The sequence below is a fragment of the Schistocerca piceifrons genome, chromosome 3, assembly GCF_021461385.2.
Source record: "Schistocerca piceifrons isolate TAMUIC-IGC-003096 chromosome 3, iqSchPice1.1, whole genome shotgun sequence".
Taxonomy (NCBI): Eukaryota; Metazoa; Arthropoda; class Insecta; order Orthoptera; family Acrididae; genus Schistocerca; species Schistocerca piceifrons.
The window spans coordinates 495,163,569-495,181,770 of record NC_060140.1 but is presented as its reverse complement, the minus strand read 5'-3'; positions in this window follow the sequence as shown (position 1 = coordinate 495,181,770).

The following is an 18,202-nucleotide window of genomic DNA, read 5'->3' as shown; positions in this document are numbered from 1 at the left end:
TCTTCAAATGTTGACATTTTTTCGAAAAATAGAGATTGACATCATCATGTATTATAGCATAGTACTCTTTGAAACACTGAAAATGAGGGGAAAGCTTTCTCCTTCCAGTTGTGCCCTGCACGATGGCCTCCTTCTCCGAAATCCTTTAATGATACTGCAGAGATCACACACAGGATCATCCATTGCCTGAAGTTTCAAGTACAGTTTATTCACGTGGAATGCGATGCCGACCAGAAATGACAACTTTGAAAGCCAAGTAGGATCCGACAGTTGTGGATCAGCTCTATCTATTTCGTTTCGGAGCTTGTAAAAGCGGAACAGGACTTTACCACAGCTGACACCCAAACCTCCAGATGCAAGACACTCAGTTTGGTACCAAACGTTGTACGTCGATATAGCATGAACCAAAACTCCGATTTAGTTCGTACTATGTGCTGCCGTCTAGCAGAAAGGGCGTAAACGTTAATTAAAAGTAACATCAGAATTACGGAGCAGAGGAAAAGCATACCTGTGAGTGACTAATGTGCAGAGTTTCCGTGGGGAAGTTTGTAGAGCGTTAGATCGTCGTACCAAGCGTCCTGTGTTCATACCCCAATGATGACACTTTTTTGTTACTGTATTATGATTGAAAGTGCTCTATGGGACTATTAATACCTCCGAACGTGTGATGCAATTGTTTCTTTAATCATCTGTTCCGATTGTTTATGTTTATTCTGTGAAACTACAAAACCATTAGCTGCGTTATCACGAGTGGTGTCTGTTCTGTCGCACATGTCCGACAGAACACCAAATCTATCTATACAAATGTACTCTGTAGGTTTGCTACTTTCAACTAACGAGAGAAAGAAGACTGCCAAAATAACATTTCTACAAATTCGGAAAAGTCCTTTTGCGTGTCAGGAAAATGTTCTCTCACGTAACAATTTCACGCGCAAACATTTAAAACAAATTGCCATCAGTAGGGTTTCAATGCGGGACTTTTGACACGACGACCTCAGCGCTCTATCAACTCATCCGCGCGACATCAACAAAACACTCACAGATACGCAAGCCAAGTAGCCAGTAGAACTACTGGACGACAGCACATAAAACACGAACTAAATCGATGGTTTGGCTGCCACTCCATCTACATGCAACGTTTGGTTGGTTGTTTCGGGGAAGGAGACCAGACAGCGAGGTCATCGGTCTCATCGGATTAGGGAAGGACGGGGAAGGAAGTGCCCTTTGAAAGTAATCATCCTGGCATTTGCCTGGAGCGATTTAAGGAAATCACGGAAAACCTAAATCAGGATGGCCGGACGCGGGATTGAACCGTCGTCCTCCCGAATGCGAGTCCAGTGTCTAACCACTGTGCAACGTTTGGTATGAACTGAGTGTTTGACATCTGGAGGCTTGGGTGTGAGCCACATCACTGCTGTGTGATAAGGCGAGTCACATCATTCAGAATCAATGTCGTCAAGAAACGCCAGGAACTGACGGTGATCAAGTGCTTGTCCCCGAATGGGGCTCACAGCCGAAACGGCTCGTTTCTGTACACAAGGATTGTGATGCAGTGTGTGAAGAGAGCAACCGAATTTTGCAAATCTTCCAACAGGCTCCTGATCTGCCCCACCTGCATCTTCCTCACTCCAGTATTGTTTTTTTTTTAGATTATGATCTCGCATATTTTTTTCCACTTCCATCATGAAAATGTCTTTTTCAGTTGTTGTCCCAAGCGTCCTGCAAACGGATACAATTCTTACATTCTTTGAAAGACTAAACTGACACCATCAACACAAGAAGCTGAGACGTACTCGAAAGATAAGTAGATTCGTTCTCAGCTTTCTCACATATCCCCAAGTTTCACTGTCCTCCGCACAACTGACCTTGCCGAAAGGCTGATGCTTCCAAACAAATTGGCTTTCTTAGGACACAAGTCATTTACCGCTTTCATCACACACTCTTCAATGATGCTGCCACCGGTAAACGGTTTTCCTCGTATTGGCGTCTTGTGCACTACTTTGTAAGTTGCACGAGTGACGAATTCGTTCCCAGCAAACTTTCCCGTGAAGAGATTTCTTTGGGTTTCTAAATTACGTTTCACGAATTCATATTACTCAAAGCTCATCTTTCCAGAAAACTTTGAATATGTTGATGGATGTTCTGCTTCATAGTGAGCCCGAAGATTGTTCTCTTTCAGAATCGCAACATTTTCGCCATTAGTTTTCTGGCCCCTCATTTCCACGAAGAAGTGCTTTACTCTCTGTTCTTCATTCAAAACGCGACACTCGGTATCTACTATTAGTTTCTTAGTATCCACGATCAAGGTTGAAGTAAACGCTGTCTGAAAATAAAGAGATCATTTAATTATAAACATCATAAAATCTTGGGACGGTGCGAACTAAGTGAACATTATAATAAACTAGAAAATATATGTACAATAATTTAACATTGAACAAAGTAAATTTAAGACATATAGCAGATCTGAGGTTTCCGTGAATGTGAAGATCTCCTAGTATTCTAAACACAATATTTAAATTTAAACCGTATAACAAATGTCTGATGATCCATACCTTTTATCAAGCTAATGCAAGTACTATCGGTGGGCCAGGTGAAATGAAATCGAAGGCCTGATCTGGCTCATAGGCTGTAGTTTGATAACCCCTGATCCAAATGATAATTCATCCGCCATTAGAGTGTTCTTTTAATTCCTTCTGGACACCATCACAAATATTATCCAAATACTGGTTCAAATGGCTCTGAGCACTATGGGACTTAACTTCTGAGGTCATCAGTCCCCTAGAACTTAGAACTACTTAAACCTAACTAACCTAAGGACATCACACACATCCACGCCCGAGGCAGGATTCGAACCTGCAACCGTAGCGATCACGCGGCTCCAGACTGAAGCGCCTAGAACCGCACGGCTACACCGGCCGGCCCAAATACTGAATAACTTCATAATGGTGTAGTACTTATAGCTAATTGGATCTTTGCTGAGATCTGAGAAACTTCATACAAGATGTTAGTTTATTGGCAGATAGATCCTTCAGCCAAATAATGCAGTGTATGGAAACTGTATGTTGCACAATATGGGAATGGTCAATATATGTAAATTGTGTACTGGATGAATGGTCGATCATGTGAAACGACTGAGAAATACGTTTTCTCATCTCACATTGGCTGTCCACAGCACGCCCTTATAAGAAAGTGGCGCGTTTCCTGCCGCCTAAGAAAATGAAATGATCCTACGGCATTACTGACCGGAAGAGCACGTCTGGGATACTTCGACCACCTGGTGCAAACCCTACGCTTTGGCGCCACTTTGGCGACTTGCACGTTCTTCATTGACTAGAATTTGAGGACAGGGATTCCAGAATGGCGTGGCACCGAAACGAGAATATAACCAGCACGCGGCACTTCACCTAGCGCCTGCGCAAAGCGTCTTAGTAGCCTGCACAGGCACCTCACTGCTGTTTTCGGCGCGCCGACGGTCGTGTGCTTAGAGACGTCAGACTACAACGAGCAGCAAAAGCTGTCGTCTTAGCTTCCTACCTAACCATACTCTGGGATATAGCGACATATTCGGAAATAATCAGCCAAATATTTGTAACAAGCTAGGAATTATATATGTCACTGCTGCTCGTTTGACTCGAAGCAATTTAAGCTGTACCCTTCGTGTCCTGCTTTACTAGACCTTCATAAATCGCTACATATTCGGAAAAAACGCCCTAATATTTATGGTAGGTAAGAACATAAATGTCACTGCTGGTTCGAGAATCTGTTACAAACGCGAAGATGGAGAAAAAATAGCAAGCAGTTTTCCTGAAGGCCTTTACCGCCAATGCGTCATAAACAGACATTTGTTTCATTAAGGTGTAGTATTTATAGGTAATTGTAAGGAATGATCAATCTTCAACGCCCCTTAAACAACTGTGAGATACGAGTGCTACCTGCCGAGAGGCTTTGCGCACGTGCGGATGCTGGCTGTAGAGTCTCGTGGCACGGAGCAGCGGCATCAGTCGACACTGAATGCGCATGGAAAAGGTCATGCATAGTGTGGCAGTGTGTTTTATTCTGTATCAGTCGTGTCGATCGCTTGTCATTGTTTTCATAGCACTTGTATTGAGTATGCTATACACTGCACAGATGATAGTAAAAAAATTGTGACATCCCTAAAAATACGTAATTATTCATTGTCAGTAGCTCAGCAGACTTAAAATTGAAGCAGTCGTGGTGAGTGTTATTAGTGGACCTAAGATTGTGTGATGCGTTCTGCGTAAGAGATGCAGCTACAGAAGACGCAAGGTAAGTGGATAGAATATTCGCTATGTGTGCCTGTGTGTTCAACGCCCACGTGAAATGTTTGGCTGTCACTGTCAGTCCACATCGTCACGTTGGAAGTCGCTGTCACTCGTCAGTTTAATTTCTTCCCATTACATTTTGTTTCTGTAGACTGGGGTTTTTATGTTTGCAATACTTGGCACAAGTCAGCTCTACTGTGTTTAGATTAGTCAATAAAGACACTGTAAAAAATTTTTTGCTTCGACACTGAAGCATATTTACGTATTTCGGGAATCAGTTACTTTTCGACTAATGGGAGTCGTTCTTGGATTGCAGACCATGTCTATCTATGTTCTGTCTGGATTCTGTTGGATAAAACGAGGGGCATCAATAACTAATACAGCACTTTTTTTCTCAGCCAGTTTCGGTTGAAAAAATGCGGAATTTGCTGTGGGATATCGTGGAATATTGCCGCTTCAGCCCCTATCGTTTCATGAAATTCCCATAGATGGCGGCGCTATACTTAACCTTCAAAATGACATCTGTAACGAAGGAGTGTCCCAAGCAGAGAACTACCATTGTGTTTCTTTTGACGGAAAACCAGAGCATCGCAGACATTCACAAGCGCTTGCAGAACTTCTTCGGGGACCTGGTAATTAACAAAAGCACGATGAGTCGTTCGGCGAAGCGTCATTATCGCAACAAGGTTGCGCTAACCTGTCTGCAATAATAAAGATTGAGGTCGGACCATTTCAATTTACTTGACATGGTGAAGCTTAGTTATAGCGGAGAGATTATACTGGCGTGGTTGGTTACAATCACACCGCAAGTAGGAATGGGGGCAAATGCTTGCGCGTAGTATAATGGTATCTCATAGGTTCTCATACTTAGTTGAACGGAAGCCGATTACAGCGTCGGACATTCGTTTCAAATTCAAAGATGTTGCCCTTTTCTGAAGAATAAAATAGTTCTGCCTGCGTGAGAACATGATGATCCGATTGCTTGTCGTGAACCTGAATCGTGTATTTAAACAATGGAAAGTCCAGGTTGGAATATCAACAGTATAAGGAAAAGATAGATTGCTACTCACCATAAAGATGAAGGTTGAGTTGCAGATAGTCACAACGATAAAACAGTCACACATTAGCTTTAGGCCAAAGCCTTGTACAGAAAAGGAAAAACACACACATTTACTCACACAAGCAGGTACACCTCGTGCACACATGGGCGCCATTCCGGTCCGAGCTGTAGTAGATAGCGGTCATATGTGCGTGCTTGTGCTTGCTTGTGTGAATAAATGTGTGTTTCCTTTTCTTAAGATGGCATTGTCGAAACCTAGTGTATAATTGCCTTTTTGTTGTGCCTGTTGTTTGCAAGTGTCATCTAATGTGAGAACAGTCTATCTTTCGTTATATTGTTGAATCTTGTATTTGTAAATTTGAGTGCACATGTGGGCTTGTAAAATAATTTATTGTGTTCAGTTATAACGTAATTGCTTATCAATCCATTTCTTTTCGAATTTATTTTAAGAAATGCATTATTACTCCCTACACTAAGGCACTAGAGCACGCCACGCTATATGGCCACCGTCTTGAAACATGTGGCCTTGCTTCACGGTCTACAAATACTCAAGCTGTATCGGGAATCAAATACTGATTTCTGATCTCACAACACATAATTACTGGCTCTTCTTTGCATGCTATTAGATTCCAGGTCCAGCCAAAGTAGGATCAGAAATGCTGCTTCGCTGATTGCTGCTTGTTGTTGTCGATACATTTTGTAAATTATTATGTTGTTACGTAAAGATGATATTCGTGAAATACGTTTTGTCACATATGGTTTAATGATCTTTTGTACTCCAATACAACAATTGCAAAACTGAAAGAACATCCTCATAGTACAGCTGGATCTTACATGCAGAAAGCTAACACTGGTTAAATTTAGCTCACTACATTTACGAATCAGTACTCACTGTGCAAAATTCAAGCTACGCAAAGCGATTTCTTTTCTATAGCACTGAATTATGATAGTGTATTCGCGTATAACTATGTCTATTAATCTTAACTTAATCGACGGTTGCAGACCGCGTCCAGCTATCCATATTTAGGTCTGCCGCTATTCTCCTGAACCGCTCCATGTAAATAATGGAATGGTTCCTTTGAAAGTGCACGGCCGGTTTTCTTCCCCATCCTTGAAACAAACCGAGTTGTGTTCCGTCTCTAAAGAACTCGGTGTCGATTGGACGTTAAACCGCTATCTTCCTTTTTCGAATCACACTGCGTTTCCAAATTGTTTTTCTGGTGCATGAGAATTATATACTTTGCATAACTTGAAGATGTCAGGTCTCGATTACTATTACTTCTGTTTTTCATGATAACACAGATCTTTCAATGTCTTCGGTACAATGTCGGGAGGAGCTGTTGCGATGGCTACAGAACTGAAACTGCAGTAGTGTCCAAAGGAAATAAAAGTATTTAGCCAAATACACTGCCTGACAAAAACAGTGAAGCACTCAGAAGATAAGGTCGGATGTCAGTTTAACTTTGTACGTGTACACACCATCGGCAGATATGTAAATGATTAGAATTTCAATTACCTGTGACAGGTAGAACGCCTGCCGGAGAGCATTATTGTTGTTAGCGCTTAGTGTTGTTACGGGACCTAGTAAGGATTACGTATAAGTGACGTGAACAGGTGTAGATATTGAGTGATCACTGTGAAGGACACTGAAATGCTGAACACTGATGTGGGACAGTTTAATCAGCAGCTATCAGAGCTTGAAAGGGGCCTCATCGTAGGTTTAATCGCGCAATATTCACATTTATGCCCCTTTCGGACGTGACCGTTGTCCGACGTTGGACAGCATGGGAATGTGAAGGTAGGCACCCTCATCGCCAGTATACCGGTTGACCGAGAGAATCGCCATATTGCACACCAAGCACATTGTAACCACTTCACTTCTGTACCCGCCATCCAAGAACAAATAGTGGACTCTCTGCAACATTCTCTGTTATCCCACACCATTTATCAGAGACTAGCACCAAATGGACTAGGGGATTACTTTCCCTTGTGTAGTCAGCTGTTAAGAACACAACACAAATAGTTCCATTTGTAGAAGTGCCGTGACCACGAAACATGGACTCCTCATAAATTGCGTTGCATTCTGTTCAGTGATAAATCATGGTTCTACACTACGCCGGATGATAATCGTCGGTGAGTATGGCGGTGACCTGGGGAGAGGTCCCATTATTCCACTGTTTTGGGGACGCATAGTGGTATTTCTTTGGCGACATGGTGTGGGGAACCATCGGGTATGATTTCAGGACACAGCTGGTAGTGACTAAGGGAACTCTGACAGCACAACGGTATGTCACGAACATACTGCATCCTGGTGTGTTACATCCCATACGACAGTATTTTGGTGACATTTTCCAGCAGGATAATGCATGTCAACACATGACAAATGTGTCTATGAATTGTCTGCGCGATGTTGAGGCACTGCCGTGGTCAGCAGGATCTCCAGATCTTTGGGACCACGTCGGATATCAATTCCGTCCCTCCTCCAGCACCCAGGACATCAAGAACCAGTTACAACTCTTGACGCCAGCTTGCCTCGGGACGGTTTATAACGGCAGGACGTGACTCTTCCCAACCGTATCACTGTATTCAACTGATAAGAGCAGATGCATCGTCATACTGAGAAGTGCGCTTATTCCACCGAGTTCTTTGTAAATTTAACTAAATACCGTAATCACTGAAATAATCTCACATACGCTCTCGATCCGTAAAGTTTCATTTCGTTTCCTTCTCCCCTTTTGAGTGATTTGCTCTTTTTTGTCAGGCAGTCTATAATAGTTTGTTTGCCAAAAGATGAAAACAACAGAAGACAGCGACGGCAGTGCCGTCTGATTACGATGATATTGGTATTTCCTTTCTCTCGCAAGAAAATTAAAGAGAATGTCTTCATTTGTTATTACATACGTAACGTTTGTGCACATTGGTGTTTCTTGTCACTTCCGAAAAGCGCGCGAATTGTCAATGTCTGTGTGTAAAGAGACAAATACTGAAACCGCATGCACATTTTTTGAACAAACTCGTATTATTGCAGATCTTCCATCACTGAAAGGAGTGTAGGCTTGCACGCGAGAAAGCCTGTCTTGCGCTCTTCTCAGCAGGCTTAACTCGACGTTTTGTTCCTTCAGGCGTTGTCCATAAGGTATGCTTGTCATTTTCTGTTAGATAAACTTTTCTGTCCTGATCTGTAACACATAGATCCAACATTAGCTTGTTAGAAGACCGAACTCAACTAGCAAGCAAGTAGGACTGGGTTGCGGCGTAAAGGAACACACTGGCATCTGCCGTTTCTATATTTAATTTTCATACAGTCATCCTTCTTTAATTCGCTCCGTAGGACTTCCTGTACATCATTCCATGATCTGACTGTTACCAGTGATTGCTCGGAAATCAAACAAGGACGGGTCTTTCCGCCGGTTTATGCGCAAAACGCTGCATTTGCACCGAGATGACAAAAGTCAGGGGACACCCACTAGTACAGTGTCGGATCCCGTTTTGCCCTGCGTTGTGCAGCAACTCGACGTGGCGCGGACTCAAGAAGTCGTTGGAAGCCCCCTGCATAAATATTCAGCCATTCTGCCTCTACATCCGCCAATAATTGAGGAAATGTTGCCTGTGCAGGATTTTGTGCACGAATCGACGTCTAGATTAAGTTCCGTAAGTGTTCAATCAGATTTATGTCCAGTGATATGGGTGGCCAAATCATTCTCGCGAATTGTCCAGACTGTTCTTCAAACCAGTCGCGATCTGTTATCATTACATTTCCACTCAATGATCGCTTTATGGAGCCACCACCAGCTTGCACACTGCCATGTTGGCAACCTGTATCCATGGCTTCGTGAGGTCTGCGGCGCATTCGAAACCTACCATTAGCTCTTACAAACTGAAATCGGGACTCATCTGACCAGACCACAGTTTTCCAGTCGTTTAGGGTCCAACCAATACGGCCACGCACCCAGGAGAGGCACTGCAGGCGATGTCGTGGTGTTAGTAAAGGCTCTCGCGTCTGTCATCTCCTGCCATAGCCCCATTAACGTCAAATTTCGCAGCACTGTCCTAACGGATACGTTCGTAGTACGTCCCACACTGATTCCTGCGGTTGTTTTTATGCAGTGTTCAAAAATGGTACAAATGGCTCTGAGCATTATGGGACTTAACTTCTAAGGTTATCAGTCCCCTAGAACTTAGAACTACTTAAACCTAACTAACCTAAGAACGTCACACATATCCATGCCCGAGGCAGGATTTGAACCTGCGACCGTAGCGGTCACGCAGTTCCAAACTGTAGCGCCTAGAACCGTTCGGCCACCCTGGCCGGCCTTTATGCAGTGTTGCTTATCTGTTAGCACGCGGCTGCTCTCGGTCGTTGGCTACTGCGCTCTACATCTACATCTACATTTATACTCCGCAAGCCACCCAACGGTGTGTGGAGGAGGGCACTTTACTTGCCACTGTCATTACCTCCCTTTCCTGTTCCAGTCGTGTATGGTTCGCGGGAAGAACGACTGCCGGAAAGCCTCCGTGCGCGCTCGAATCTCTCTAATTTTACATTCGTGATCTCCTCGGGAGGTATAAGTAGGGGGAAGCAATATATTCGATACCTCATCCAGCAACTCACCCTCTCGAAACCTGGACAGAAAACTACACCGCGATGCAGAGCGCCTCTCTTGCAGAGTCTGCCACTTGAGTTTGCTAAACATCTCCGTAACGCTATCACGCTTACCAAATAACCATGCGACGAAACGCGCCGCTCTTCTTTGAATCTTCTCTATCTCCTCTGTCAACCCAACGTGGTACGGATCTCACACTGATGAGCAGTACTCAAGTATAGGTCGAACGAGTGTTTTGTTAGCCACCTCCTTTGTTGATGGACTACATTTTCTAAAGTCTCTCCCAATGAATCTCAACCTGGCACTCGCCTTACCGACAATTAATTTTACATGATCATTCCACTTGAAATCGTTCCGTACACATACTCCCAGATATTTTACAGAAATAACTGCTACCAGTGTTTGTTCCGCTATCATATAATCATACAATAAGGGATCCTTCTTTCTATGTATTCGCAGTACATTACATTTATCTATGTTAAGGGTCAGTTGCCACTCCCTGCACCAAGTGCCTATCCGCTGCAGATCTTCATGCACTTCGGTGCAGTTTTCTAATGCTGCATCTTCTCTTTATACTACAGCATCATCCGCGAAAAGCCGCATGGGACTTCCGACACTATCTACTAGGTCATTTATATATATTGTGAAAAGCAATGGTCCCATAACACTCCCCTGTGGCACGCCAGAGGTTACTTTAACGTCTGTAGACTTCTCTCCATTGAAAATAACATGCTGTGTTCCCTTTGCTAAAAACTCTTCAATCCAGCCACACAGCTGGTCTGATATTCCGTAGGCTCTTACTTTGTTTATCAGGCGACAGTGCGGAACTGTATCGAACGCCTTCCGGAAGTCAAGGAAAATGGCATCTACCTGGGAGCCTGTATCTAATATTTTCTGGGTTTCATGAACAAATAAAGCGAGTTGCGTCTCACACGATCGCTGTTTCCGGAATCCATGTTGATTCCTACAGAGTAGATTCTGGGTTTCCAGAAATGACATGATACGCGACCAAAATACATGTTCTGAAATTCGACAACAGATCGATGTCAGAGATATAGGGCTATAGTTTTGCGCATCTGCTCGACGACCCTTCTTGAAAACTGGAACTACCTGTGCTCTTTTCCAATCATTTGGAACCTTCCGTTCCTCTAGAGACTTGCGGTACACGGCTGTTAGAAGGGGGGCAAGTTCTTTCGCGTACTCTGTGTAGAATCGAATTGGTATCCCTTCAGGTCTAGTGGACTTTCCTCTGTTGAGTGATTTCAGTTGCTTTTCTATTCCTTGGATACTTATTTCGATGTCAGCCATTTTTTCGTTCGTGCGAGGATTTGTAGAAGGAACTGCAGTGCGGTCTTCCTCTGTGAAACAGCTTTGGAAAAATGTGTTTAGTATTTCAGCTCTACGCGTGTCATCCTCTGTTTCAATGCCATTATCATCCCAGAGTGTCTGGATATGCTGTTTCGATCCACTTACTGATTTAACGTAAGACCAGAACTTCCTAGGATTTTCTGTCAAGAATTTTATTTCGAATTCACTGAACGCTACCGCATAGCCCTCCTGAGGTTTTGGCTGCGTTTAAATTTGCAATGAAGCTCCGCAAATGCCTAAAATGCCTAAAACGTGATATTCTCGGCACGCTCTTGACACTGTAGATCTCGTAATATAGAACTCCCTAACGATTTCCGAAACAGAATGTCTCATGCTTCCAGATTCAACTACTATTCCGCATTCAGAAGCCGTTAATTCCCGTCTTGAAGCAATAATCAGGTCGGAAACAGTTTCACGTGGATCACCTGAGTAGAAACAACTCCGCCAATGCACTGTCCATTTATGGCTTGTGTGCGCGATACAACCATCATCTATATATGTGCATATCTCTACTCCATGACTTTCGTTACGTCAGTGCATTTTCTTTGGATCCCAGGGAAAAGAACCCGAAAAGACGCCACGATGCAATAAATATGCATAAGCTGGATACAGGTTTAATCGACAATAACAGTTAAATAAGTACGGGACGGTTTCTCGTCTATTCTTCTGATCGCCAGAAAACCACGAAATTTTTGGACTGTTTTCAATTTTTCGTTTATAACTCTAAAATGACTCATCCGACACACAGTTTATAACATAGAACAATGAATGAGCGTAAAAGTTTGCGTAGAATGATCTACTTAAAAGTAGAAATCGGTTTAGCCGTTTAGCTACAGTCGATCGTCAAAGATCTCCAATTTAACCATCTTCGCGTAAAAATTAGTTACGATCGTGTTCCAACGCCTGTAACTCAAAAACGAGTACTCCAAATAAAAGGTACCATTCACGAAAGTTGTAGAGCATCAAATTCTACTTTAAAAAAAGCTTCTAAATTTTAAAATTCCCTTACTCTTTTGCAAAAGATACAAATAAAAAGGTGAAAGAAAGCTAAGCGCTAAATTTCTGCTACGACTTTTTACGAAGTCAAATTACTTTTGAACGCCATATCATCAACTTTCGTCCAAATATTCAGATCTAATGACAATTTAGTTAGGTACCTTCCTGTCAATGTAGTCAGCTCTATTTATTAATTTGATTATTCAAGTAAGTGATGTATAGTGTTTTGTGTTAATTACTTGTGTCCCTGGTAAACATATAAGGAATATCTAAGAAACGAGGAAAAACATGAAAAATATTCAAGCTTTAAGGAAGTGCAGATCCTGAGGAAGAACTGAAACTGAACTTTGTGGTAAGTTCCTGTGGGACCAAGCTGCTAAGGTCATCGGTCCCTAGGCTTACGCACTACTTAATCCAACTTAAACTAACTTACCCTAAGGACAACACACACACCCATGCCCGAGGAAGGGCTCGAACCGCCGACGGGGGTAACATCGTGAACCGTGGCAAGGCGCCCAAGGCCGCACGGGAGGAAGAACTGAGTAGTGATCCTACGGGTCGTGATGTTGGCAATCAAGATTCCGCCGAATCCCTTTCTGTATGAAGTAATCACAACAGCTCGAATCATACTTCGCCTTTGAAGTAGCCCCACATCCATTAATTCTTTTTGACGACGGTGGGATGATGCGTAAGACGAGAAAAGCAGACTTCTTTAAATTGTTCAGTACTGTCAATGTTAAAATCACAAACAACACAAACATCGTCATTGGCGGTGGATTCTTCTTACATTGAGTTGTGTGATAAACTGATGAAGTATTTACCTCCATACTTGAAAAGTACGTAAACTACGTCAAAAAACACTTTGGGTCCTACTGCATCATAGTGTTTGATGGATACGCTGAGGGTGAGCTGAGAAAAGCACAAAATCTGTTGAACCTGCCCGAAGAGTCTTCTCTGTATCGTCTGCTTCTGTTTCATTTGAAGAGACAATGTCACGTTTCTTACAAGAAACCCCTTGAGTGCGGGGTTTTCGCAAGTTCAAACTTTAGTAAGGCTCATTCGAAACTATTGAGTTAAGAAATATGACAGGAAAAATATTAGCTGCTAATGACTCAGTATGGCGTCGGAGGGCGACAGTAAATAAGAGTCCGGGAGGTGCAGAGATCAACCTTCTATGGCATATATGTACTACATTTCACAAAATGGACATCGTCGACATTCAAGAAATGTTCGAAGCAAACCATTAACCTGCTCCGTGAACATCGACTGAAAAGTGGTGTACCGCAATGATCGCAAAAGTTCGCACTATCAACATCGAAGTCGAATCCTTGGCAGCTAAAAACCGTGCACGACGTTCAGCTTTATATCCGCTCTCAAAGAATGCATACAGAATGAGGACGTTCAGCTAGATATCAACTCTTAAAGAATGTGTATAGAATCATATTGGTGTAATGGGGTGATGAGAACTGATGGAATGTGATGGCATGCAATCGAACGCGAACTTGGGCTGTCGTGGAGCTTGTCGTGACCCTCGCTACCCTTTAAGGTGTAGCTGTAGGTAGTGCGATAATGGATTTTACAGCCACGAAAAAAACATCCAGTGGCTGAATTTGTCCTGTGGTTCCACGTGGTATGAATTGCAATGTCACGCGCTTTTCAGGAGGGGCAATGTGCCTACTTGTAGTACTCCTCCGGTCGGTGTGCATAAAGGGCGGCAAGACATTTGTAAACAATCGAATATTATCATATCGAATGTACTCACGTTTTTTACTAATCTGGCCGACAATGGAGAAGCGAGGAATAACTTAAATGTTGCGCAAATTCATAAACTTACTGCTAAAGCGTGTGGTGTCTCCAAGTCAACTGTAGGCCATAGTAGTGAATCTGTGTCACTCGCAGAATCTCCAGACAAGAATGAGTGTTTCGATCCTCCAAGAAAGGGATACGAACGTGAACGGAAATCAACCGACTTTGACGATTTTAACAAAGAGCTTGTGCGTAGAACTGTACTCAGATATTACGACAGAGGAGAGTATCCAACGTTTAAAAAAGTACAGGCTGACCTCCGTGAAAAAATTAATTACTCGGGCTCAGAGACCTCCGTTCTTCGTCTTCTACGCTCTCTTGGTTTCCGATTCAAGCAGTGTAATGACGGACGGAAGTTCTTAATGGAACGCAGAGACGTTGCAGCAGCAAGAGCGAAGTTTTTGCGTACGATGCACGTCTTGTGTGCTGAAGACACCAGGCCAGTAGTGTGCTTGAATGATACTTGGGTTTCACAGAACCACACCAATAAGTATATATGGCACGACTCAAAGGAAATGGCGGTTTGAAGGTGCGTAATGGTAGAAGTGGCCGGTTAATCATCGTCCACGCTGGTTCATTAAGCACAGGCTTCATACCAGAGGCCAAACTTGTTTTTCGTGATGGGAAAAGTTCTTGTCAATCCGATTACCATTCAGAAATGAATGGAGAAGTTTTTAAGAATTGGTTTATTCGACTGTTGCTGCGCTGGAAGAAGGGTCAATTTCGTGGTGGATAACGCCAGCTACAACTCCATTCAGATAGAAAAGCTACCACGTTCAAACTAGCGCAAGGCAGATATTATGTAGTGGTTAAAGAGAAAGAATGTTACATTTTCAGTCGATGAAACATAGGCAGAACTCCTGTCTAAGGAAGAAATCGTAGGTGCCAAAAAGACTTACGAATTAAACCAAATGGCAAACGAAATGGGACACCATGTGGTATGTCTACCACCGTATCACTTCCAGTATAACGCCATTGAACTGATATGAGCCCAAGTAAAGCGAGAAGTAGCGAAAAGAAATATACTTGCTGATGTCGAGAAGCCAACACACGAAGCTCTTGACAATGTTAGTGAGCAGGACTGGGAGAGGTGCGTAAAACACGCAGAAGCACTGCAAGAAACTGAGTTCTTGAACCAGGGTTTAAGAGACACCATAGTGGAATCTGTGATGACACACCTGGTTGAAACAAGCGACAGTGAATCTGAAGACATGGAGCCAGAAGATCCTTCAATTTAGTTAAGTGCCATCTATGTACAAAGCTGACTTGATTTGAATGTCTGTCTATTCATTTCAGTTATAGAGGACATGCTGCGAATGTAGACGTCTGATAAATTTATCAGAAGTGGTGGCGATTAGTTTATTCGACGGTAACTATCAATTAAAATAAGATTGTCAATTCTGCATTAATTAACAACAGTTTTTCCTAAAAACCTGTATCGAATGTCTTTAGATTTGGATATATTCTTACTGCATTCGGTTTACTTGTACATTCGAAATTTAACTCCTTTTTTATAGAAGGATTTACTGTCTGTTTCGTAGTAAGGGTAATACAGTTCATAAGATGACAAAATTTGTGGTGCTTCCGTATCGACTGTATATATAAACAGTACAGCAACATCAGAACAGTCCCAGCACCTATTCTGTTTCTCCGAGAATAACATAGAAATCTATGATATTTGACGACTTTTCAAAAAGCTAGACTGTAGAATTATATTACTTTAGTATGACAGAGGATAGTATCCGATGGCTAGAGAAATACAGGTTAATGTCCGTGATAAAATTGTTTATTCTGACCAGTCACTTCAATGCACAGTCTTCTCCGCCCACTTGGTTTCTAATTCAAAAACTGTAATGATGAACGAAATTTTTAACACAAGACAGGGACATTGCGGTAGTAAGAACGAGGCTTTTGTGTACCAAGCATGTATTGTATGCTGAGAATAACAGGTTTACAGCAAACTTAGATGAAACTTGGGTTTCACAAAACCTTTCGAACAAATATCTTGCTCGACTTCAGTGAAAATATTGGCTTCAAAATAACTACAGTTACTTTTGCGTAGAGTATATTGGCGTTTTGAGTGATGGATGCAATGACGAGGGATGTGTATTAGCAGCCAGTAAAATATTTTCGGGAAGTAGAGAATATTCTTGGTCATATTAAAGAGAGCCGTCAGAGCAAAACTCTTGGCGACGGCCTACAACGACTCGCATGCTGCTGCGCACGGAATGTCACGGAAGTAATTCGCCTCTGTACGTGAGACGATACTATAATGATGTCTAAAATGTTACCAAAAATAATTTTGTAGTTTTCTTAACAACTTTCTCGGGGGAAGTTTCTTTGCAGTCCTACAGAACGAAAATTCATCAGCGACTACATTTTTCGCTATGCAGTCGGCACAGTTTCACACCTCTTACAATATTTTATTTTTTATCTCAGAATACTTTTATGTTTCCGAAATAAAAGCTACAAGATATGCATCTGTAAAGTTTGAGGATGTTCATATTTTTTTCAGTCCAATTACATTAATGATTCTGTTACTACCACAAGTTGGAATAAAAAATTATTTTCCTCCAACATTTCTTGTAACGTTAATTTTCATTTTTTTCCTAGCACCTAGTGATAATTTTCTTTTGGAAAGTACTCTATCACATTCCAGACTGAAAATAGAGTTGCCCAACATTTTTTTTAATTTTTACGGTCATTTGAAATTATCACTATTAAAAAAACTGGCAATGCTGCAAGATTGTGAGATGACATTGAAGCCCTATTTTCGTGCCAGCCACTATAGCGCTGTAGCTCTGTTGTGATTTACTCGTCGAACAAGCAGTTCGAACACGCCCCATACCCTCATGCTGTGCTCACCATTGGATATCTCCAGTCCCACCCAATGTTGCCATTAACAGACAATATTGTGGTGCATGACAGACAATATGTGGGGCGTCAAATGCCGTAAACATCACTGGCCTTTTACGACCTCACACACAAAGGGATTCCTTGTTAATAAACGAAGTTAATAAGAAACTTCTTATCTCAATAGGAAATTAAATGGTGAAGCGTACCAGGCCAAGGAGACTGCTGCAGAATCAGATCCCTTGATTGTTGGCTCACACATAGAAAAACCGAGACAGGGAAGCAACTGTCTTCATTGTTGGGCAAGATGGATATTTATCCTGCTAGTCGACTACATAACTGATACTAGTGAGCAGGAAGAACCTGTCACCAATGCCTTCCCTATGAAACCTGGAAAAGGCAACCAAAATAAACTCATTTACACCCCCAGTAGTTCTAAGCTCTCTGAAGAAGCCAAAAAGAGTACGTTATTTTTTCACGCCTTCCGTGGCTGTGACACACATTTACATTTTTTTCGACAGAGCAAAATCAAATTCTTTAGCACATTTCAAATGAACGCTAACCTCCTGCAAGTTGCCTCAGCCTTCATGGGTCCCGATGCCGCTTCTGAGAAAGTCGCTGAGACAGGAGCTAAGTTCATTATTCGTACACAGGTGGCAGCTCCAAACCTTTGAATGAAATTCGTGCGCAACTGTTCCAGAGAGCTTCATCGAAAAATAAAAACTATAGTTTGGCATGTTTGACTCTCACCGGCCGAGCCGCTTGCAACCATTTCGTCGGGGTCCATTCGCAGGTTCAGTTCTGGAGAAACAATCAGCCAGATCTGCTGGAATGGAGTTACGAGACCACAAAATAGAGTCTTATCCCTATTGCAACCATTCAACCACCAGCGCCCCAGGAACTGCTCAACATAATACTTGCACATGCAAGAAGGAATACCAAGCACTTGTTCCTTCAGGAAAGCGTGCATAAAGTACTATATGCAGCGATTCAGAGAGGCTTTCCGGCCTTAACTCTCTAACAGAAGAGGACATCTTCCTCGATTCGATGCAAATCGACGATGAGAGTGACAACGTGGAGGAGGAAATCGACTAAGATCCCACGCTAGAAGAAGACGAAGAATGGGACGACGCGATATTAATATATCTTTATTGTATCTAACTTGAAGTGCACTTCAATAATTATTTTAGGTAACAATTCCCATTCCGGAAAGAGAGTACTGTGACGCTTAT